This window comes from Acomys minous (genome assembly GCF_964271855.1).
Source record: "Acomys minous genome assembly, chromosome: 12".
Lineage (NCBI taxonomy): Eukaryota > Metazoa > Chordata > Mammalia > Rodentia > Muridae > Acomys > Acomys minous.
Genome location: NC_140493.1, coordinates 37,908,402 through 37,932,071, shown reverse-complemented (window position 1 = coordinate 37,932,071; position 23,670 = coordinate 37,908,402).

Sequence of the window (23,670 nt, the reverse complement as noted above, 5' to 3'; positions counted from 1 at the left end):
GAAACAACCCCCCCCTCAATCCCCTCACCCCACCCCCACCCTCGTCTGGCTAGAAGAGGGGCTGCTTGTTTACATTGTGATGGAAGACAGGATAGGGTCGTTAAAATAAACTTTCTGGTTTCCTTCCTTTCTTTATCTAGGGGGAGACTAAAGTGGGTCTGCACAAAGGCTTCTTCATGTTGGCCGCTCTGTTTGGTGGAGGGTCTGTCATGTGAATTGATTCTTTCCTCTAAAACAAATAATTAGAGTACAGAAAGTTCTCTCTTGCTATTTTCAACCTTTCTTGGTAGTCTCTCCCAAATGGTATAAGCACAAGGACACAGCTCTTTGTCACTCAGGCTGTAGAAATTACATAGGGATTTGGATCTATTTGGAATGGGATTTCTGCTTGCTTGTTTGAAGTTTTACTCTAAAAAATAGAGGAGCTCTAGAGATATAGTAAATCTCATAAAATTTAACCATGGAAAATAAAAGTTGCATATACACTTTTATTTTTTAAATGTTTTACAGATTATTATTAATTATTATTATTATCATTATAACCACTACTACTACTACTACTATTTGTGTGCATATGCATGTGTGTGTCAATGATAGTGGATGCCCTGATTATATAGAAGCTTGCAGAACCCAAAACAGAGTGTCAGATCTCTTGGGGCTGGAGTTACAGGAAGTTGTATACCAACTTATGTGGTACTGCGAACCCAACTTGGTTTTTCTGGAAGTGCAGACTGTGATCCTGACACAGAGCCGTCTCCTTGACCGTGAAACAGTGTTTTCAAGTCAAGAAATAAAATTATATCTACTTTTCTCTAAACTCTAACCTCTGCAATATAGAAAGGCTATTAAAAGATACAGGTTATGTGTGTGGTCTTCTGTATATGCACATATGCATGTACATATGCTCATATCCTTATGTGTATACGTGCTTGAGTGCACATGTGGGTGGGTGAGTGTGTCTCTGTGCGTGTGTGTGTGTGTGTGTGTGTGTGTGTGTGTGTGTGTGTGTGTGCATGTGTGATCAGTGACAGGTTTGGGAAGAGAATGAAGCTCTCTAAAGAAGAACATAGATATTGTTTTCAAGATTTTTTTTTTAGAATAGAAATTTAAGGAACCTGTTGACGTGTCAGAGCTCTGTACTTGCTGTGACATGACTGACAGGAAATGTTAAGATTTATTTTATATTGTTCAGACTAAGAAGTTTTCAACTCATATCTGAGAGTTGTTTTTTATTGTTGTTTTTTTTTTCTCAAGACTGGGTGTCATATAACCCAGACTGACTTTGAACTCACTGGTAGCATGAGGATAACCTTGAACTTGTATTCCTCTCCTTTCCAATGCACTAGCTTTGTATGGTTCTGGGAATCTGACTCTAGGGCTTCATGCATGCAAGGAAAACAGTCGAGCATCTAAGCTCCAGCCTCAGCTTCTGACAGTTGGTTTAATGGCTTTCTCCAAAGCTAGGGCTCACAGTGTCTCTATCCTGAGCACTGTCTGTAATGTGTATACTTCTTGACTTTATGGGGCAGCATTCTAGCAAATGGCTGTCATGTCTTACTAAGCTGCCACAAAAGTAGAGGATAGTGTGAGCCTTTGTTTCCAGACAAAGCTGAAAAATAGAAATATCTGATATGTATTAAGCCGCAGTTGGGCAAGATTCAACATCATTTTTTTAAGCACATAGTAAGTATGAAGAGCCATTCAAAGTATACATTTTACAGTATGCATTATATTCATGTTTTCATACACAGTGGAATTATTATATAACACATTTAATTATGTATTCCATAAAATATATATGCCATTACTCACTATGTTATAGATAAGCACCCATAAAACAATCCTAAATAATGTAACTGAAACAGAGTGTCAGCTTCTGCCTCCCTCAGCTCTGTTCGGCAGCCTTCCCTCACTCTGCTTTCTTGTAATTCATTCTTGATGAGCGAAGAAGACATTAGCAGCCCATTCGACCTGCTGATGGGCAGAGTCATCATGCAGCATTTTGATCCTGATTCCTGAGAGTTCAACTAGGAATTTCCTACCTGAATTCACACAGCTGGGTTTCTGCATCAGATCTCCATCTCAAAACTTCTCCTCATGTCATAATCTTAAGCAGTCTCTCGCTGTAAGTCCTCTTAGCCATGTGTAAATATTTTGCTGTGTTCAATACTGTAATATTAACACCTTGAACTGAGGGCTAAACAGTACAATATGGAATGCGTGACATCATGGCAGTAGAACCAGCTACTCTCTGTGGTAGTTGGAATCTCCTTGCTCCCATCTCCCATCTCAGTGTGTAGGAAAATAGACAATAAAGAATGGCTGTATTCATGTGGATTTTGTCTTTTGACCCATATGTTAAATTTCATCAGGAATCCATCCCCTGGGTTGGTACAGCCAATATCTAGGGAGGATCATCTCTTCTTGGTCAAACCTTCCTGAAAATGTCCTCAAAGACACAGGCAGCAGTCTGTCCCCTAGGTGATTCCAAATCCAGCCAGGTTGGCAATAAAGATATTATCATCATGGATGTTAACCATCCTTCACTCCAACTTAATTTCCAGAGATAAATGTGCTAGTGGTAGGTTGGGTCCGTGCTTACATATATTTCATTGAAATTTCTTTTTATCTTCAGTTTTACAAAAATTTCTACCTTTCTAGCTTCCATTAGCTGATTTAACTTTTATTTATATATGTGGAGTGTATATGTGTTTATACTTGACTTGGTGCATGTGTAGTACATGGGTATGTGATTGAGTGCACTATGCACCCTCATACGTGTATGTGTGTTAGGTTGATATTCAGTGTATTTCCTGATCATTTTCTCTAGGTTATTTCCTGATGCAGGCTTCCTCACTAAATAGGCAGTGCTCTCAAGCAAGTGGACTAGATGATCCACTTGCTCTGACTTTAATAATCAAGTTCACTGCTTATAAATGGGCTTTGATGCTCAACAGGCATCATCTGAGTTCTAGGGGTCTGAACTGCAGTCCGCATGCTTTTATGCCATCATTTTATCCATTAAGACCTCTCCTCAGCCTCCAGATTTTACCCTTTGAAGCAGCATCTTTGTTAGTAAATACTTGAAACATGAATATCTGGGTATCTGACAAGTATTCTACATGGATTTTATTACAATAACAAAACATTATATTCTACTGATTCAAAAGACAGAAGGAAATAGAAACTGGATGGAAAGCATAGCAGTTCACAAAGATTAAAATAAACAAGTTTAGAATTGCACACTGGGGATGTCTTTGTTGCTCAGTTGAACTGGTGATGCACTGTTCTTAGTAGTACAGTGAAGGAAAACTATTGTAAAATATGAACGAGCTAAAACTGTCCTATATTGTAAACGTAAAGTGATTAGCATTAACATTTGTAGCTGATTCAAGACCAAAACCAGTTTTCCTTTGTTTTCTTTCTTTCTTTCTTTCTTTCTTTCTTTCTTTCTTTCTTTCTTTCTTTTTTCCAAACTAGGCAGGAAAGAATTGACTAGAAGTAAGCGGACTCCTCTGGAACTTGAATTCACTCTACTCCCCACAGCTCTTGTCATCCTTCAAATAAAAGATGGAAACGCACTGAGGAAACCCTAGATTTACATGTACTTATGTAATAGCAATCTTGTTTTTCCTATGATTTATTAATGTACAAATAAATGGATCATTGCAGAAGATGCGGCGCAGAGTGTAAGAGTCAGTGGATGATTTGATGGAAACTGCCTTCTGCCCGCTTCAAAACCTCTGTGTGTATGAATTCACAATGGTTATGACAATGCAGAAGCTATGTAAAAATCCTCAACATTATCTGTGACTATAAATGTAACTTTTTGCTTGATGTAATTGTCATCTTGGAGGCTTACTGATAAATACACTAATAAGCACCACAAAAAATGAACCCAAAGCTTGTTGGTTAAAGCGAGGGGGGGGGGTTGGATCTGGGAGGCCTTAGAGGAGATGGAAAATATGATTAAAACACATTTAAAATTCTCAAAAACCAAATAAAATAAATTATAAGTTAATATTAAATATATGTTTTATAATGATTATTCTGAAATGATATCTGTAAACTTTCTAAAATAATTGTCCGGTGGGTCTTTGATGCTCACTGCTGCAGCTCAACTGTAAGATGCTCTCCAAAAAGGAAGCTCCTGAAGGCAGACACCATGTCTGTCAATGAACTCGCTGCTTTGCTGCATAGTAAATGTTTAGTTTCACCAGCTAACATTTATAACAAATTAAGAAAAATCTATGACTGTGCCTGAGGGATCTTCCAAATGGGAGGGAGGGAAGAATGCGAGGATAGAAGGGATGGGATAACCATTGAGATGTAACAAGAATAAATTAATAAAAAAATTAAAATGTTAAAAAAGAGGGGTATATATTTAATGGTCATTAATATATGTTTTAATTAAATAGAAATCAGTCAAAGTAAATAAAACCTATACTTTTCTTTAAAAAAAAAAAGAAAAATCTAAAGATTCTTTGTCAATTAACCTCATTGGGAGGGTTTTTTAAAAGGTTTACAGCAGTTTCAATTAGAACAAGAGACACAGAAAGCCCCTTCCTTATCTTTCCATATTTGGTGACTGATGTTTCCATGAATATTCATCCTTTATGCTAATTTACATAGTCATAGATGTCAACAGAATAGGCGTGTAGAGAAAAATGAAACCTATCCCTTGGAAAATGCAGAGCTTGATGTATTCTGTGTCTGTAGTAAAGCAATGATATAAAATATCTTTTTCCATGTCGGTGTTGAGATCCTTGGTTCGTTTGTACTTCATTACCTAGGCCCCATTCCCAGAATAACTCAGCAAGGCTATTACTGTTTCTCAAAAATAGAAAGGGGAAAAAAATAGGTATATTATACATGCCAGACCTGTGAAGGCTCAGGGATTGCTGCCGCAGAGGGCTTAGAAAGAATGTAAGAGGCAGAGGTGTTGAATGAAAACAAGGCAGCAGTGTCCTCCTTCCAGAACATGTGAAGTCACAGGGGTTATGAAGATACACAAGCTCAAGGTGTTCTCAATCCAGACCTAATCTGGCTTGGAAAATGAAGGGGGATATAAACTCCCATCCTTGGCCAGGAGCTATTGGTAGTTAGTAGTGGCAAAGAGAGAGTCAATTGTCTTTAAGAATGTTGCCGTAATTCACCAATGCCTACAGATTTATAAGCACAGACAGGTCTAATTAGACTTGATGGCTGGAAGGAAAAAAAAATAGAAAAGAAAGAACATAAAGTTGGGTGAGTAGGGAAGCAGGGCCGAATCGGGGAGGAGCTAGGGGAAGGGGTGAAGACAGTCCTAGGTCACAATGAATTGAACACAGTCCTCAAACATATAAATAAAGTTGAAAAATGCATATGTCAATGATAAAAAATACTGGTGACAATTGAGAGAAACAAGAAGTTTCTCACATTTCTTTTAGAACTGTGATGTGGTACACACTCATCTTAAAGAGTGCATAGCTGTTTCTTTAGAAAAATGAAAGCTGCATTTATCAAATGAGCAAAAACTTAAACTGCTTGGAATTTATCTTAGAGACATGGAAACTTTAAGTCCTACCTTAAAAAGTACAGCAAAATGTAACATGGCCCAAGCTAGTGTTTACCAGTGGGTGAATGGTTACATAGGCAGCAGTACATACTAGAGAGAGAATTCAGCCTAGGATACAGGAGGGTCTATTGATACCTTAGTACATTGTGTTGTGTTTGTATGTTGTATGTTGTCCCACCTCTTTTCTACAGTAGTCTGGTAATTATACAACTACAGATACAGGGAATGGGTTAAGGGGATAAGGAAGTGTAGGAGGAATTGGCCCTGGAGGAAGGCAACTCAGGAGGAAATAACCACTACCTTGTCTGCTGTTGCAAGTCACATAAGTCTGCACAAATGATAAAACGGGCTTCTGGTCAACAAAGATGGCAGTGAAATCTGAGCTACAGGTAGGACTGTAGCTCAATTTGTTACCTGGTTGTCTTCCTTTGCCTTCTGTTAGCTGTGTTGCCATGACTACATATATTTTGAGAAAAAGCTTTATCTCAGTGTACACTTCCAGATCACAGTCTATCGCTGTGGGAAGTCAGGGCAGGAAGTGAAGCAGAAACCAGGAGGAATGCTAGCCACCGGAACAATCTCTGGATCATATGCATCTAGCTTTCTTAGATAGCTCAGACCCATGTTTTTAGGGGTGGCATTGCCACAGTGGGTTGGATCCTTTTACATCAGTTAGTGGCCAAGACAGGACCCAACAGACATGCCCATAGGCTACCATGACCAGGTAATTCTTGGTTAAAGTTGCTTTGTTCTAGTTGGCCCTTGGTTATGTCAAGTTGACAATGAAAACTAACAAGGGCATCAGTCTACTTATTGCATTATAGTTGCATATTGGAGAGATCTGGGGACCCCACTGTTTCACTTCATATACTTCCATGGGCACCTGCAATCATCTCGAAATAAACAGTGTTTCTAAAAGAAGAAAAAAGAAACAATATGAGAATTTGAGTAGAGCTTTTGATTTTCTTGTATTTTTTCTATAAATTGGATAGTTGAAGTCAAGCTTGGCTTCTTTGAATAGAGAGAAACTGTATATTTCATACACTGCCAGTTTTGTTATCATAGGAGAATTCTAAATTATTAAAATATATCTTAGGGATTATTTTTTTAAGTTAACTTTTGGAAGATCAGGTCTCATTTAATTAGTTAAATCTTCTAAAAATTGAGCTCCAGTTCAAGATGAAGATAAATATATGTGTACTTCATACCAACTACTCAAGTCTTGTAACAAGCAATTTCTATTGAGGGTTTTCCATGAATACTTTTTCTGGCATCTGTAATTTTGCTGTCTACCTGATTCATACAGCTCTTCCCCATTGGTAATTACAGATACTAGTGACGTTATTTTTAAATCATGGTTTCTCATTTATATATAGGATGTTTCACCTAAAAATGTGGTTCTTCTATTGACTTCATTTCATTTATTTAGAGTTAGGGAAGGACATGGGTGATCCTTTCACACAGAGAATCATTATAAAAAATGCCTTTTTATATGTAGGCTGGTAGGGAACAGAGCATTGCTGTGTCTTATACACGTGAAGCATAAGCTGAGCTTTCCCAAGGACCTAGACACTGTCTTCATGGATACCTAACACTACCAATGCCCTCAAACAATTGTGTTTGATCATAGGAATCAGCACACACACTAGATAGCAATGGCTGTCTTGTACTAATAATAAAGTATGCAATTGTCCTTGATATGTTTCTTTATTACTCAGGGTGACTACATAAACACATGATCTCCAATTTATAGATTAAATTAAGGACTTTATCCAGGGCTGTCAATTTTATAGAGCAGAGGTCAACTACAAAGTCAGATGTTAGTATATTGGTATATTATTTTTACCACCCTTAATTTTGGTGGTAGAAGTAAATACAATGAGTATTTTCGAAGGCTAATAACCTTGATTCATATACTAAAGTTCCACTTCCCCATTCCTCAAACCTGACTTCTGTGTTTTCTCCTTTAACTCTGCCATGTCCTCTTGGGCTCTCTATTAGTTGGTAAGTATTTGAACTTCACTCAATTTGAAATCTGGACCCAGGAAGAGATTGCCACAGAGAATATGTTTCACAGGACTGCCATCAAGCAAAAGTTCACCCTGTGGTAAGTATGTTTCCTGGTTGAGGTGGGTGTAGGGCCTGACTTTTTCCTAAAGCTGAGGGTCATCACATCATAGCTGTTTGGCCTTGTGTGGCCCTTGTCATAGAATATACAGATTCACAATGCCGAGATGTACTTTCTAATTTTTCATATAGTTGAAGACAAGTGGTTACATCCATATATTGTACTCAGAACTTGAAGACAAAAAAAAAAAATAGAGGTTTATAGTTTAAGAACCTCCCAGCCTGATGGGAAGCATATGCATTCCTATATACTTCATTTCTTTTAAAAGGCCATATGTATTATTTCTTTTTCTTCTTCACTTCCTTCATTCCCTCCTTCCTTCCTTTGCATACACACACAAATATATATCCCATAACATTATCTATAATATACATTAACATACTCATATTAATAAAATACATGTACTATAATTATATATACACACACGTGTGTGTATGTGTGTGTACACACTTATGTGCTCAGCATAGAGAGTCTCATGTGCACAGCTTTCGAAGGGTGTGTGTGGTGTGGTGTATGCATTCATATATATGAGTGCACACACTCATGTGCTCACCATGCAGAAGGTCCTGTGCACATCTTGCAAAGGTCAGCAGAGAATGCCATGTGTCATCTTCTATAGTACTCCCTGGAAGTAAGGTTCTATTTTCTTAGCTTACCTCCCACAGCAATAGGAGACAGGGACATGGTTGGCCATATATGTCTTTTTATGCGGGTGCTGAGATCTAAAGTTAGGTTTTCATGCTAATCTGTTAAGTGCTTTTACATAGTAAGTCATTGCCTTATTTCTAGAAATGCCTTTTGGGCTAAATGAGAGTCCTGCGTAAGCATCACCAAAAACATCATTTAAGTTTTCTGCTGTTTTAATTTGAGATAGGGTCTCATGGTATAGTACAGACTACCTTATAACTCACAGTAGTTTCCCTGACACAGTCTCATGCATATGCACTCCTTATTTATATTTTAAACATTTCTTTGTTATTAATGTGTTTGCATATGTGAGCCACATACATATCAAGATCAGGGGACAACTTTTAGGGGTTGATTCTCCTCTTCTACTTTCAGGGATCGAGGTGAGGCATCATCAGCCTTGCAGTGCTTTGATTATTGAAAATTCTCTCCTCTCTCTCTCTGTCTCTGCCTCTCTGTCTGTTTCTGCCTTTCTCTCTGTCTCTCTCTCTCCCTCTCTCCATGCCTTGCTCTTTTCCTGCTGAATTCATTTAGTGCTGGCAGTAAGTGGCCAGATATAGAGCTACCTAATGGAACATGAGTAGCCTCTTCAGTGCAGATCCTAACAACAACAACAACAACAACAACAACAACAACAACAACAACAGATTCTCCCTGCCTGAGCACTCAGTGATTTCCAGTGCCTCATCAGTTAAGGGTGGGACTGTTGTCTAGCTTAATATTGTTTACATCTTGTACAATCATTATAAGTTCATAGTTGCAGCTGTTCTGTTATGTCTGGGGAAAAGGTGACATTTTAACTCTGGCTCTTAATGGCCTTTCTTCCTTGTCTTCTATGATGATGCTGGAGCCTTGGGGAAAGGGGGATATAGGTATTTAATATAGAGATGAGCATTCCATACTAGCTTATTCTCTACACCTTGAGCAGATGTGTGTGTCTGTGTTAATCACCATCTACTGAAAAAAGACTTCTCGTGTGTGTGTGTGTGTGTGTGTGTGTGTGTGTGTGTGTGTGAAGTGCAGGTGTGTACTTGCCATAGTGTGCATAAGGAGGTGAGAAGAAATGTTTGGGGGTCAGATACCTCCTGTTATGGTAGGTTCTAAGAATGGAGCTCAAATTAGGCTTGTGCCTGTCACTGAACCATCTCACCCACCTTCTATTTGGCAATTTAAATTACTCTATACGGTACTGTTTTGCATTTATTTCACATATAAAATATCCCCCTGTCCCTTACTTTTATTGTGTGTAAAATGAAGCAAATTAGGGTGTTTCTATCATATTTCCAGTTTAGGAGCAGAGAAAATAATACATGTGATGTTTTTGGGCACTGCCACATGCATTTTATACGACTCTGGATTGTCAACTCCAACAGTGTCCTTGTCATCTGGACCGATGATTAACATTCAGCAGAGAGAAAGCAGGCTTTAGACAAAGCGAGAAGCTCACGCAAAGGCAAAAAAGACAGGAAAGAGCAACTCTGAAAAAAACAGAAGTTTCTTCCTTCTCTTGTGGCTGTTTGATCAGCCTAAGAGACAGAATGTTTGGCTAGCAACTAACTCAATTGTTTTCTTTCAGACAGAGGGTTATTAAGTGCCCATTTTACTGAGGAGACTATGCATCTCAAATGAGTATCCAATAGTGAGATTCAGTATGCGTCATGGATGTCTCCTCCCGTGAGAATGAAGACAGAACAGTGGCTGCACTGTGCCGGGGACAGACCTGCTCTCTGTTTGACCAGCAAGGCTTTCTCTCCTATTTTCCTTTTCAGATAAATGCATATTCTTGGGAAATCCATGGAAAGCCCCTTTCTTTGTAGGTTAGACTGTTCCATGTTCTGTTGCTTACAGGGTCTCCCAGGCCACTTGCTGGAATGCAGAATCATATCCTCGCCTCGAGAGGTCTCACCCTTGACGAGGAAAACCGACAGCAAGCAGGGGACTTCCTAGCTTACCACAACGATTTGGTCCAGCTGTCCTGAGCCATTTACCAGTTTGCCAGCAAAGTTTCTGTGCTTCAGGGCAGCGTTCACAAACTGTAACCGGATGGGCTTTGCTTTTACAAAAAAATCTTGTTTGCTTTATGCCTTGGCACTGTGCTTTTGAAAGTAACAGATTCTCAAGCTTATTTCCTCCGCCTCTTCTTTAGGGATAGACTCTGAAGCCACACTTTTTTTTTTTTTAGTGCTACGAGTACAAGGTAGCTCTGGTTGGAAGGGTTTCACACGGGAAGTCTGGGGCTTGACGTCACAGTGAAACATCGGAGCACATCTATTCTTACATTCAGGATGTAGTGACCAATAGTCTGGCCTCATCTCAACTGCCTGGACAGTTTCTGAGTGTACAGTGACGTGACTGTTTTAAGCATTTTCCCCTGAAGACAGAAAGAAATTCCTGCCCTAAGATTAAGAGGAAAATGATGGTAAATTTGGGGAATAAAACTCACTTTTCATCATGTTTAGACTTGGAGACGTTGAGAGAGATAACTTGTGATGGCTTAGCGTGGAAAGACTGGGCTCCCGCTGCAGCTAAACTGCCTACCACATTCCTGGCACTGGGCAGCCCATATGCCCAAGCTCAGTTACTTTCTTCATCTGAAACATTAGTAAAAATTAGAATAAGCTGTATTTTTAAATTAGTAATAGGGTGTCAGTATTAGTTCACTCATCTTTTAAAAACACACCCTCTATATCATATACACATGACTTGAGACGTTAGGATAAATTTGATATCAGAGTATATAGGGCTCTCTTTTTATGTGCTCCATTTCCTTGCATATCTAATATTTTCCTAAAGTGTAAATTAAATTAAAGAAAATGAGGAAAATATGCAAAACCCCCACAAGCCCCAGAAAACAACTGAATGAGAAATCAACTCATACAAAGAGAAGGTAAGTGTAGCTGTAATCTTGGCACATTGGACTAAGAAGAATTAACACAATTTCTTCATGGTACGTCCTTCACACACAAATCTAGTATTTCATAAGAAGTTCATAATCTGGAGAACCCTGGATTTAGATACATAGCACTCATTGTTCTTTTGTTCTCTCCTCCTCCTCCTCCTCCTCCTCCTCCTCCTTCCTCTTTTTCTTCTTCTTCTTCCTTCAAAGAGTTTAGTGGGCAGAACCAAAAGATCTGCCTCACGTCCTCAGGGCTAAGATGGAACTGGCTTTATTCATTTAAGGATTCATTTTTATCTTAATTCATGTGTACGTATATATGTATGTGTCTGTGTGAATATTTGCCATGATTGGGTACCTAGGGAGGTCAGAGGAGGATGCCAGATCCCCTGGGGCTGGACTTGCAGGCATTTAGCTGTGGGCTGCTATACTTGGATGTTGGGAACTAAAGCAGTATTAACAGAAGAGCAGCAAGTGCAAGTAAGTACTGTATTATGTCAGCATCCCTAGGTTCAGTTTTTGAGAAAGTCGGCTTTTGTGTTTTGTTGTCCTTTCCATGAGTCATTTAGTGACCTCATGTTGCTGATAAGATAGTATTTAAATTTGCTAGCAGAGTTTTCCAGAGACCTAAGGGTCTGATTCTTGCAATACAGAACAGTGTGCCAGTTTTTCTGTGGTAAAAGATCAATAAACACTTGTGGTAATGAACGTTTATTTGCAGTTCTGAGACTCCGACTCTAAAATCAAGGCATGGGCAGGAGTGCCTTCTTTCTGCTACCTTTGGGATCCCCTGTCTGCAACAGTGATTCTCAACGTGTGGATAATGACTCCTTTGGGGGCGAGGCTGATGGGTTTTCTACATCTTTACTAGTAATAATGTGATAGCTTGAAACATGGCAATAAATTTACTCTAAATAGCTCATCTTCTGTAAGCTGCTTGTCTTCCCTCACTTCTGATTCGCCTGGAAAAACAAAACAACAGCAGCAAACAGATAATACCAAATAATGCCAGTGTTTGAGTGAAATCGATAAGGACATTTGCACACAGAATGAAGATGATCGTGACTCAAGAACCACTCCATAGCATTTAATTTTCTAATCAGAATTTCTGTCATTTTAAAGCTTGGATTTTCAGCTTTAGTTAAGCTGAGTTTGATTCCCCCCGGAAATGCTGAAAGTCACACCTGATGTGAGCAGGATGGCAGCCATCTTCTTTTACTTGTCATATTTTACAAGGATAGTTCAGATTCTTAGAAATTCATTGACATAAAATGACGTAATTTGGAAACCATTCCACTCCACTTTGAATGCACACACACAAACGTCACTTGGAATTTTCAGTACTGCTGTTGTCATTTTTGCCTAAGGTTACAGTTATGTCTACGTTTGCCTTGTCCCCTTCTACTAAGTGTTACAACTATTGGAAATAGATTTTCTGTCTTCTACCCATCACTTTTAGAAATTTAGTTTAATATACTCTTTAGAAATTTGTCTGGGATAGTGTAGGGATTAGGCATTTGTGGGAATGAGAGAACACATGACGTTCTGATTACGTATGTAAAGGTTCTCCTGCTCTTATGCTCAGTTACGTTTCTGTTACATGCCTCCAACAACTAACTTTGTTCACCTGGGTCTTTCTTGGCTTCAGTGGCAAGAGTCCTCAGGAAGATACCCCACTTTCTCCTAATCCTGGGCAAACTCAGACGATTGGTCAGTGTTGTTCTTGAGTACTCCAGCAGTTCCTAACAGATAAGCTCAAATGCATTCGGCATCTCCCACTTATCAAACTCCAGAGGCAGCATGGCTTAAGGTAAACTGGAAATCTGCCAGAAAACTTGGAGATGTGAGCAAAGCACCCTTATGTGTGTAAACTGCTAAAAGATCGGCATCCCTGCCTGAAAGATCAGCTAGCCTGAGAATGGTGAACCAAAAATAAGCAGGATTGAGTCTACTTTATATTAATCCCTGATTTTGTTTATGAAACAAAAATGAAAGCCTTAAAAACCAAGTCTTTATGAAGGCTGCCAAGGCACTCCCTGTGATGAGTGTTGCTTAATAACTACGAATCTTTGTTCACTTATAAATGAAACTAAAATTTAAAAAGAATCTGTTGGACTCTCAGAAGTTCTTAATATAAATTAGATAGATGAAAAAAATACAAGAACGTTTATCCTACCTACTATGCTTTGAACACTCTAGAAGAATACTCTTTTTTTGAGACACAAACCCAGCTCTACATCTTTTCCATGTTTGCTTTCTAACTTTGGTTTTGATATTAGGCACCTTTTTTTTTTTAATTAATGTATTATGATTTATTCAGTTTACATTCTGAATGCTATCACTTTGCTTGTATCATCCCATTCCCACCCTCCCTTCCTCTTCCAAATTCTTCTCCTCCCCTAGACCTCTGACAGAAGGGGACCTCCGCCCCCACCATATGACCACAGCCTGACAGGTCTCATCTGGATAGTCTGCTTCCCCTTCCTCTGTGCCCACTGGGCATCCCCACCGAGAGGAAGTGATCAAATTGGGGACACCAGAGTCCATGTCAGAGGCACTTCCAGCTCCCTACACAGCCATGGAACATGAGATGTCCATTGGCTATATCTAAACAGGGGGGTCTAGGTTTATTGCATGCATTGTCCTTGGTTGGTGCAACAGTTTGTGCAGCCCCCCATTGGGTCTCATGTAGTCCACGTTGGCCATCACACTTGCTGTGTAGCTGAGCTCAGCTTTGAGCTCTGGTTCTTCTAAAGACAGGGTCTATCACTATGTGGTTCAGGCTAGATTGAATCAGTTATGTAGCTCAGGGATATTGTAAATCCATAATCCTACTGCCTTCACCTCTCAGATGAAGGAGATTATAGGCATGCATCACCACACTCAGAATTATGCTTATGTTTAAAAATAATATACCCAGTAGATGACATTGGATTGGAAATCGAAACCTTGGTTTTCTCTTCTAGTTATGTAAGCCTGTAGAGTTTATTTAACATCATTTTTATCTCAGATTTCCCATCAATAATATAATATAAGCAGGCTTGACAGCTAATTACTAGGCTGTGGTATATGGCTAGGATTTGATTACCTGCAGAGTGCTTTATTGGAAGGTGAAATTGCTTTAAGGATTAAAAGCTCATGTTTAGGCATCACTGAGAAAGAGGCCCAGATTCTCGTTCTGCTACTTAAAGATGCTATAACCCCAGGGCAATTATTAACCTTTTCATGGCTAAATTTCTTTACTAATAATTATGAGATTAGAGTTATTCCTGTTTTTCTCATGGTTGTTTACATCAAATACAGGCAATAACATAATTTATTCCCAGAGATTATTTTAGAAATGTAAACAACTGCAAACCATCATCCTTAGCAGCTGACTTTTAAAATATACATACATGATAATGAAGTTCTTCAGTTGTGAAAGTTGAGTTCTTCTAGAGTTTGAATTTTACTGCTCCTCCACATTTCCCACATTTTCAGTAAAGCAATGATTAACTTTTCTATCAGCCTTCCCAGACTACTCACAACCACCATGCTCCTGGAATGGTGTTTTCCTGTGTTTTCATCACACCAAGGAGCCAGGATCTCTCTGCTAAGGACGTTTATCTCTTGGAATCTTAGCTCAGTCTCTCCCAATGATTCTTTTCTCTTTCCTGTATCAGAACAAAGAGAGAGAAATGCCTTCTTGTGGCTTTCCCCTACCTGACCACCCACCAGGTCCCCTTGTCTCTTTCTGCAGAAGCCAGAGTTTACAATTCAGCTAGAAGTCAAATCAGAGCATCCACGTTAATCTCTAAGTACTGTTACATTTCTTGGTAATGGCCATTTATTTATTCATGGAGCAGCTTCTAATTTCTAAAATAAAACCCTTTCCTTTTACCCAGGACAAATGTTTGACAGCACATTAAAAGTGAATTTAATTTGGCACTTAAGGCAACATAAGGGATGTTTTGTATGTGTGAGCAGATGCATATGGTCATTTACTGTGGCACAGAGAGATCTCTCCAATTTTACATGACCTTCAAATCAAGTTCATTAATGGATGAATTTTGTCTGTATTCTCGCTAGGACCAGCTATATATGCCTGAGAGGAGAGACAAGTCAGCACCAAACTGAGCCACATCACTCAGTTAAAAAAAAAAAACAAAGCTGGACATAGTAAGCAAATGCTTTAATATCCTATGGCATCAGACCATCTTCGGATTGAAGTTTTTCAGTATGGAATTAAGACAGCTGGCAGAAGATTACACAAAGGACTTTAGTAGTCAGGATTGCCAAGGTAAAAATTACTCTCCCCGAGCAAGTAATATCATAGCTGTCCCATAAGTGTCACTTTAGGGCAAAGGAATCTGTAAGAAACTATCTCTGAAGTGATATTTGATAGTATACATGTTAACTAACATTTTTATTTTATTTTGTGGAAATTTTAGTTTTCATTTTTAAAAGATCTTAAAATAGGTACCTACTTTGGTAGGTATAAAGAACACATGTAAGTATAAACACAATAAATATAATTGAAGATATATTTAATTTAGACAAACACTAGAGATCAAAAATATTTTTAAACTTTTCAAAATTATAATTTATTCAAATTACATCCCAGTTGGAATCCTCTCGCTCTTATTTTCCTGCTCTCGTCCTCCTCTCTTTTCCAGTCTATTCTGCTCCCCTAGATCTCTGAGAGGTGAGGGTCCTCCTCCCCCACCATCTGACCACAGTCTATCAGCTCTTTCCTCTGTGTTCTCACAGGGCCTCTCCACCAAGGAGCAGTGAGCAAATCTCAGGTACCAGAGTTCCTGTCAGAGGTAGTCCCCTGCTCTCCCCCACTTACCCATGTGGAAAATGAGATGTCCATTGGCATATATCTGAACAGGGGGTCTAGATCCCCTGCTTGCAGTGTCCTTGGTTGGTATTTTTTCTCATACGTCTTATTATCTTGACCTTAGGGTCTGTGGAATTCTGGTGTAAATATTTGTGGATGCACACAGAATAGGACCGTCGTTTAAACATGGGGACTTCGTATTGGTCATCGTTAAATTTTACTTAAACCCCCGCAGTAAATAATCATCAGACCTCACTTTTAGAAACAGTTGTTTTTCCTAGATAGGATGGAATCAGGGGCTGCAATTGTAGAGTTACTATGATGACTCATGAGTGGAGCTAAGTCTGTATTTTACTCAGATTCAAGTAATGCCATTCGCTAACTATGACAGGCTGTTTCACATCATCGCTCCCCAGTTTTCTCTTCTGAAAAGTGGGAATAATGGTAGTGTGGGTCTCCAAGGGCTGTTGCAAGAGAAACTGAGATCACACAAAGTTCGCAGAGTCAGGCAGAAGGAGACATCTGTGAGACAGAGCCCCTCAGGATCACAGCCTGGGAAATCAGCTGTGACGGGGGAAAGGCTCTCAATGTCTGTCCCACTACAATCAGCCAGCACAGGGTTTAGACAGTAGAATTCAATAAGCCTTAGCGGGTGTGAAGGCAGTTCTAAAGCTTAGCCTTGGAAGCATACCAACATGCACTTTGCTGGGAGAGGATGGGACTAAGGTTTCAGGAAGTGGTCATCCAGGCTGGGAAGTTAGACATTAAAAGCAGATCAGCTCGCGTTGGAGGTGATATAGTACAGATGAGGTGGACGGGACCACAGATATTGAGAAGGCAGAACAGGGCCAAAGTCTGAAAGACAACCAATTTTAGTGGGAAAAGCTATTCCATTTCTCATTTTAGGGAGGAGGGGTGGTCTACTGGGCATGGAACCTAGGGTTTCTGGAATGCTAGGGAAATGGCCTACCCTGAAATACATCATTAGCCCCAGAACAAGCTTAAGATTTGTGCCATAGTGGGGCCCCCTGGAAGAGAAGTCCCCTCCAAACGATAATCTCATCAAATCAGTCATGGTGGTGAAAAGTTCTGTGTATCATTTTATTTGGGTGTCCTCACTAACACAAATGCTAACATTTTTTGAAGAAAAGACTGCCACTAAAAGGACAAGTGCAAATACCATTCTATAGATGACCTAGAAAGTCATTGCCCGTGCTTTGGTGACCACGTCTAAGAGAAAACAGTTCCTGAAAACAACCAAGCCAGATATTAGTACTTTGAGGACCTTAGGAGAATAGGTAAGATCTTGATACCTGTATTTAGAGACAAAGGCAACAAGTCTATTTAACAGATATCAGAAAAAGAAAAAAAAATTACCCTGTTAAGTATAATATTTAACACAATGTCACATTAGACTTGCTCCTGAGCACATGAGCACTGGAATTAAAAGCAACTAGGTCTAGGACATTGCTGGTGGTTGATTGGAAGAGACACATAAGGATGAGGAACTCACAGGACATTTTTTATATGACGGATATGCAGGTGAACTAATATATAAAAAAATGCCAAGCACAGAGCATCAAGGGAAGGCATGGATCTGGTTTTAAAGGGTATAGTCCGACTGCACTTACTCTTCAGGATTACAGAAAGAAATGCACGCTTTCTGGTAAGCCCTGTGATTAAGGTCGTCTTTCGAGGTACTTAAAGCACAGAGTGCTTCGTAATGATTCCTAACCTTCCAGGCCCTTGAGAGGTGCTGTAAGATTAAAGGCTACATACTTGTGTTTTCTGCGTAGGCAGCAGGATCAGCTACGAGACACCGTTTCTAACAAGCTTACTGTTTTTAATCTCTCAAAGCTCCATGGTGGTTTTCCTTCTGTTGCCCATCCTAGCTCTTATCTTGTAGGGAAAATGAGGTTCTGGACACTATTCAGGAAACTTAAAAATGAGCATTATCATTAATTTAGAATTAAGATAACATTGACTGCAGGATAACCAAATTCCTATTGTTTATAGCTATAGCTTGGATTTCCTCCAGTGCTGTGTGTTAAGAACACCAGTGTGAGGCCCTATGGACCTTTAGGAATCAGGACCATGTGAGAAGTTCTTAGGTCATTTAGGATATGTTTGTGAAGGGGAGTGTGGGTGTCTGGACCCTTATCTCTCGTTTCTTCATCTGAGTGAACAGTTTGCCTCTTGATAAACTCCTTAGAGTTGCCACTTAGCATGCTCATCAGAGGCTCAAAGCAATGGGTCCACCTGCACGTGCAGTGGAACCCTTGTCTCTTAGAGTGAATTTCCACCATTACAGTGACAGGATGCCGACTAGGTCACTCACATTAAAAACAACTGGTTAAAGCATAAAGTTACAGCTAAAGCAGCAATGCATTGTCCTGAGATAAAGTTGTTCTTCATCTAGAACTATTGAAAGTAACGAAAACATGGGCCTGAAAATAACTAAAATAATGAAATGAATATATTAATAACAAAAGCATCTTCTCATCATATTTTTTCCATTATTTGTTGACTCAACATATTGAGGGCTTACTATGTTCATGTTCACTGATGATGTCCTTACACAGGTCTTGTTTAGGCCATGATATCATTGATATTTTATGCATGGACAAAGCTTCCTTGTAGTGTTTAGAAGACATTATGTAGCAGCAGACATTCCAAGTCTCTGGCTCTTACGATCTTTCGACACTCTCTCCCATGATTTTCCCTGAGTCTACGTGTAGGGATTAAATTGCTGGTGTATAAATTGGGATTGGGCACATGCTAGTTACTTATTCTTTGCACTATGATCAATTTTGGATTTCTGTAATAGCCTTCTTCCTCTCCCTTCCACAGAATTCCCCAAGCTCCACTCAGTGTTTGCCTGTGGGTCGTCTCTGTGTAAGTTTCCAACAGCTGCTGGGTGCAGTCCCTCTGACATTTGTGCTAGGCCCCACTCCGCAAGTATAACAGAATGTCATCAATAGTGTCAGGGTTGGGGTCCCTCTCATGGCATGGGTTTCAAGTTGAGCTGGTCTCTTTATCAGGTTTACTGTATCTGATTTTATGCTGAGGTCTTTGATCTACTTGGAAATGAGTTTTGTACAGTGTTATAGACATAGGTGTATTTGTATTTTTCTACATGCAGATATCCAGTTAGATCGGCACCATTTGATGAAAGTACTTTCTCATTTTCTCCATTTTATAGTTTTGTCCTTTTGTCAAAACTCAAGTGTTCATAGGCATGTGGGTTTATTTCTGAGTCTTTTATTCAATTACATTGGTCAAGTTGTCTGGTTCTATGCAAATACCATGCAGTTTTTATTGCTATTGCTCTATAGTATAGCTTGAAGGGATGAAGATATCTCCAGAATTCTTTATTGTACAGTATTTTGTTAGTTATCCTGGGTTTTTTGTTTTACCACATGAAGTTTAATATTGTTCTTTCAAGGTTTGTAAAGAATTGTGTTGGGATTTTGATGGGGGAATGCATTAACTTGTAGATTTCTTTAGTAGGATGGCCATTTTTCTCAAGCCAATCCTATCAGTCCTTGAACATGGGAGATCATTCCATCTTTTTGGATCTTCTTCAGTTTCTTTCTTTAAAAGTTTAAAGTTCCCTCATACAGGTCTTTCATTTGTTAATTAGAGTTACACCAAGATATTGTATATTATTTGTGGCTATTGTGAGTGGTATTGTTTCTATAATTTCTTTCTCAACCTATATAGTGTTTGTATGTAGGAGGCCTACTGGTTATTATGAGTTAAGTTTGTGTCCAGCCTCTTTGCTGAGTGTGTTTATCAGCTATAGTGGTTCCTGGTAGAATTATTGTGGTCACCTATGTATACTATCATATCATCTACAAACAACAATACTTTAACTTATTCATTTACAATTTGCATCCCCTTGCTTTCCCTTAGCTGTCTTATTTCTCTAACTAAAATTTCAAGTACTATATAGAACAGATACAGAGAGAGTGGACAATTTTGACTTGTCCCTGAATTTAGTGATATTGCTTTACTCCACTTAATTTGCTGTTTGTTATCAGATTGCTGTATATTGCCTTTATTATGTTTTGGTATCCCACATCTCTCCAAGACTTTTGTCATGAAATTGTGTTGAATTTTGCCAAAGGCTTTTTCAGCATCATCTAATGAGGTGATCATGTGGGTTATTTTTTCTTTCAGTTTATTTACATTGTGGATTACATTGATGGATTTCTGTGTGTTGAACCATTTCTGCATGGGATGAAGACTAGTTGATCATGATGATTTTTAATGTGTTCTTAGACTCATTTTGCAAGTATTTTATTGAGTATTTTTGCATCAATGTTAATATGGGAAATTGGGCTGAAATTCTCTTTCTTTATTGAATTAATTTGGGATTAATGTATCAGAGTGACTGTGGTCTCATAAAATGAACTTGACAGTGTTACTATTGTTTTTATTTTGTGGAATACTTTGAGGAGTATTGGTATTAGTTTGCCTTTGAAAGTCTGGCAGAATTCTGTGTGAAAAGCTCAGAGGTTTTTGTTTTTTGTTTTGTTTTGTTTTGTTTTGTTTTGTTTTGTTTTGTTTTGTTTTTTTTGGTTAGGAGAGCTTTAATGACTGCTTCTATTTTCTTAGGGTTATAGGTCTATTTAGATTGCTTACCTGATCTTGATTTGGCTTTGTTAAGTGGTATCTATCAAGAAAATCACCCGTTTTGTTTAGATATTCCAATTTTGTGGAGTCCAGGCTTTTGAAGTAAGACCTAATGATTCTTTGGATTTCTTCATCGTCTATTGTAATATGACCCTTTTCACTTCTGATTTTATTAATTTGGACATTCTCTTTCTGACTTTTATTTAGTTTGGCTAAGAATTTGTCTATCTTGTTGATTTTCTCAAAGAAACGACTCTTTCTTTTATTGATTTTTATATTGTTCTTATTTATTCTATTTTATTAATCTCAGCTCTGAGTTTGATTATTACCTGCAGCCTACTCCTCTTGGGTATGTTTGCTTCTTTTTGTTCTAGAACTTTCAGGTCAGCTTTTAGGTGGTTAGTATGAGATATCACTAATTTCTTTATGAATACATTTAGTGCTGTGAACTTTCTTCTTAGATCATCTTTCTGTTTGTCCCATAAGCTTGGATATGTAGTACATTCATTTTCATTGACTCTAGAATAGCTTTCATTTCTTTCTTTATTTCTTTCTTCACCCAATGGTCACTGGGTAAAGAGTTGCTAAGTTTTCATGAGTTTGTAGGCTGGAAAATGGCGTTCAGGGGACAGAGTGCAGTTTTCCACTGTTGGGTATGCTTTAGGGGGACTTGGCAGGCAGGGAATTGAGGAGGTATTGCCTGGCCATTCTTTATCAGTGAAAATATTGAGGGAAGATACTGGATCCTAAGGGGACTTTAACTATTGTGACCATATTTTACTTCTTTGTCTTGTTCCCAGAACATTTGTTTAGTTTTATTGAGGGTGTTTTCCAGATGATTTCCATCCCCTTCCTTGGGCAAGTTGTTGTCGTGAGTCATAAGTATGACAACGATGAGTAACTGCCAATGGCTGAGAGTTCCACCCTAGTTCATCTCTGATTGACAGAGGGACTCTCCCCACTCCCTGCAGAGCAACAAAGTGAGAAAATGTCTTGGATCAAGCACTCTAACAAGTTGGGTAACTTTAGCTTCATACAGAATCTGGTTTGTCTCAGAAAGCCACTGGAAAATTGTATTACCTCTCTGCTACGGTTGGTCTTCAGCTGCAGAGCAGAGAGAAGAAGGTGAATACGTAAGTAACTGATGAACTTCCAGGCTAACAAGTTTCTATCTTCTGCAAGCAACACCAGAAGAACTCGTATACATTTCTGTAATTTTGAACCAGGCTTCGGACTTTTGCAAATCTATCTTCCAGTGATTACTATGTAAGCAAATTAAAATTGCTAGGCATTCTAGAAATCACTGAGTTCAAGCCTAAACATAATTTGTAGTGTTTTTTACAAGAGCATGAATATTATAAAAAGCAGAGGATGTCTCAAAAAGAAATCTTCTCACTCTAAGGCCAATTGTCCTTTAACTGGTTCCCCCATTGTGACCCCTGGAACATCTGTATCAGCATTACTTAGTAACATGTTAGTAGAAGGTTAGAAGCTTGGTATAAAAGCCTGGACTCCATGACAAATTGCATGAATCATAAAATCTGAGAGTACTCTCCAAACTTTCTTTCTCTAGTTAAGTTCGATCCCCATTGACGTTTGAGAGCTAATGTGATCTTTAACCCTTTCATTTCAACAGGCTTGAGATTTCCTCAATGAAAGCTATTGATTTTTGAGCACCTGAAATACATGCTAGCTTGTTGGTTGTACCTGGTTTTCTTGTCAGCAGTGTCACAACAAAGCACTTGTTACTGTGCTGGTACTTTTTGCATGCCTGTGACAAACTATATGATACAAATAAGGTAAGAGAGGAAAGATTTATTTTGTTCACAGTTTTCAAAGTTTCTTCACTTGTGGCAGGGAGGCCATGGTAGTATACACATACAAAGAATGAAGGTAGGATGGGTTCGGAAATATGCATTTCAAACACACCTCTACATCCCCACCATTCACAGTATCCACTACCCAATAATCTGTTCAACTTTTGCACATGTCCATCAATTAAATTCTTGATTAGGTTTAGTTCTCTGTAGAAATGTACTCACAGACTCACCCAGAGGTGTTCTCTATGAATCTTCTCTGTGGCCTTTAATCCAAATAAGTTGAAAAATCAAATTCAATAATGACAATCACATAAAACACATGATGTAATGCAGTCAATCCCCAAAGGATTCAGAAAGCCAAGTGGCATCATTTTGCAATAATGGCATAGCTGATAGATTTCCATGCCAGGATTAATGTCTGAACTCCAGTTTGTAGCCATCTGTTTTGCCGGGAAGATCTTCTGGGGTCACTCTGAGATCTGTAACTAATTAGTAATATCTGCAAAGTCGGATGTTTTGAGAGGAAGATGCACGTGTTTGTCACACTTTGATTAAGGGCAAAGAATGAGCGTTATGATCATTTAATGTCTACATAGCATTTACCTTTTTAAATGACCATAGTCCAGTAAATGGTAGTAAAAACCAGTAATAGTGGGAGTGATGGCTTATACTTTTATTCTCAGCATTTGGGAAGCAGAAGCAGGTGGATCTCTGTCAGCTCATGGCCAGCCTAGTCTAAGTAGGTTCCAAGCCAGCCAGGACTACTTACTGAGATTCTGTCTCAAAAAAAAAATTAAAGATTTTTGAGATGGAAAGATGGCTCAGTAATTAAGATCACTGACTCTTCTTTCAGAGGACCTGAGTTCAATTCCCATCACTCACAAGTTGCCTCACCACTATCTGCAACTCCAGCCTCAGAAAATTTGATGCCCTTTTCTGGCCTCTATGGTTCCTTCAGTCACATAGTACACAGACATAGTTGCAAGTAAAATACCTATATGCATAAAATGGTACACATGAAACAAAATGAAAAATATTTTCTAAAAAATGGTAGCACTTTGCAGTTTTATTTAAAATTTTCTGAATTGATCCCTCTAAAAGGCTTCTGTAAGAATTAATATT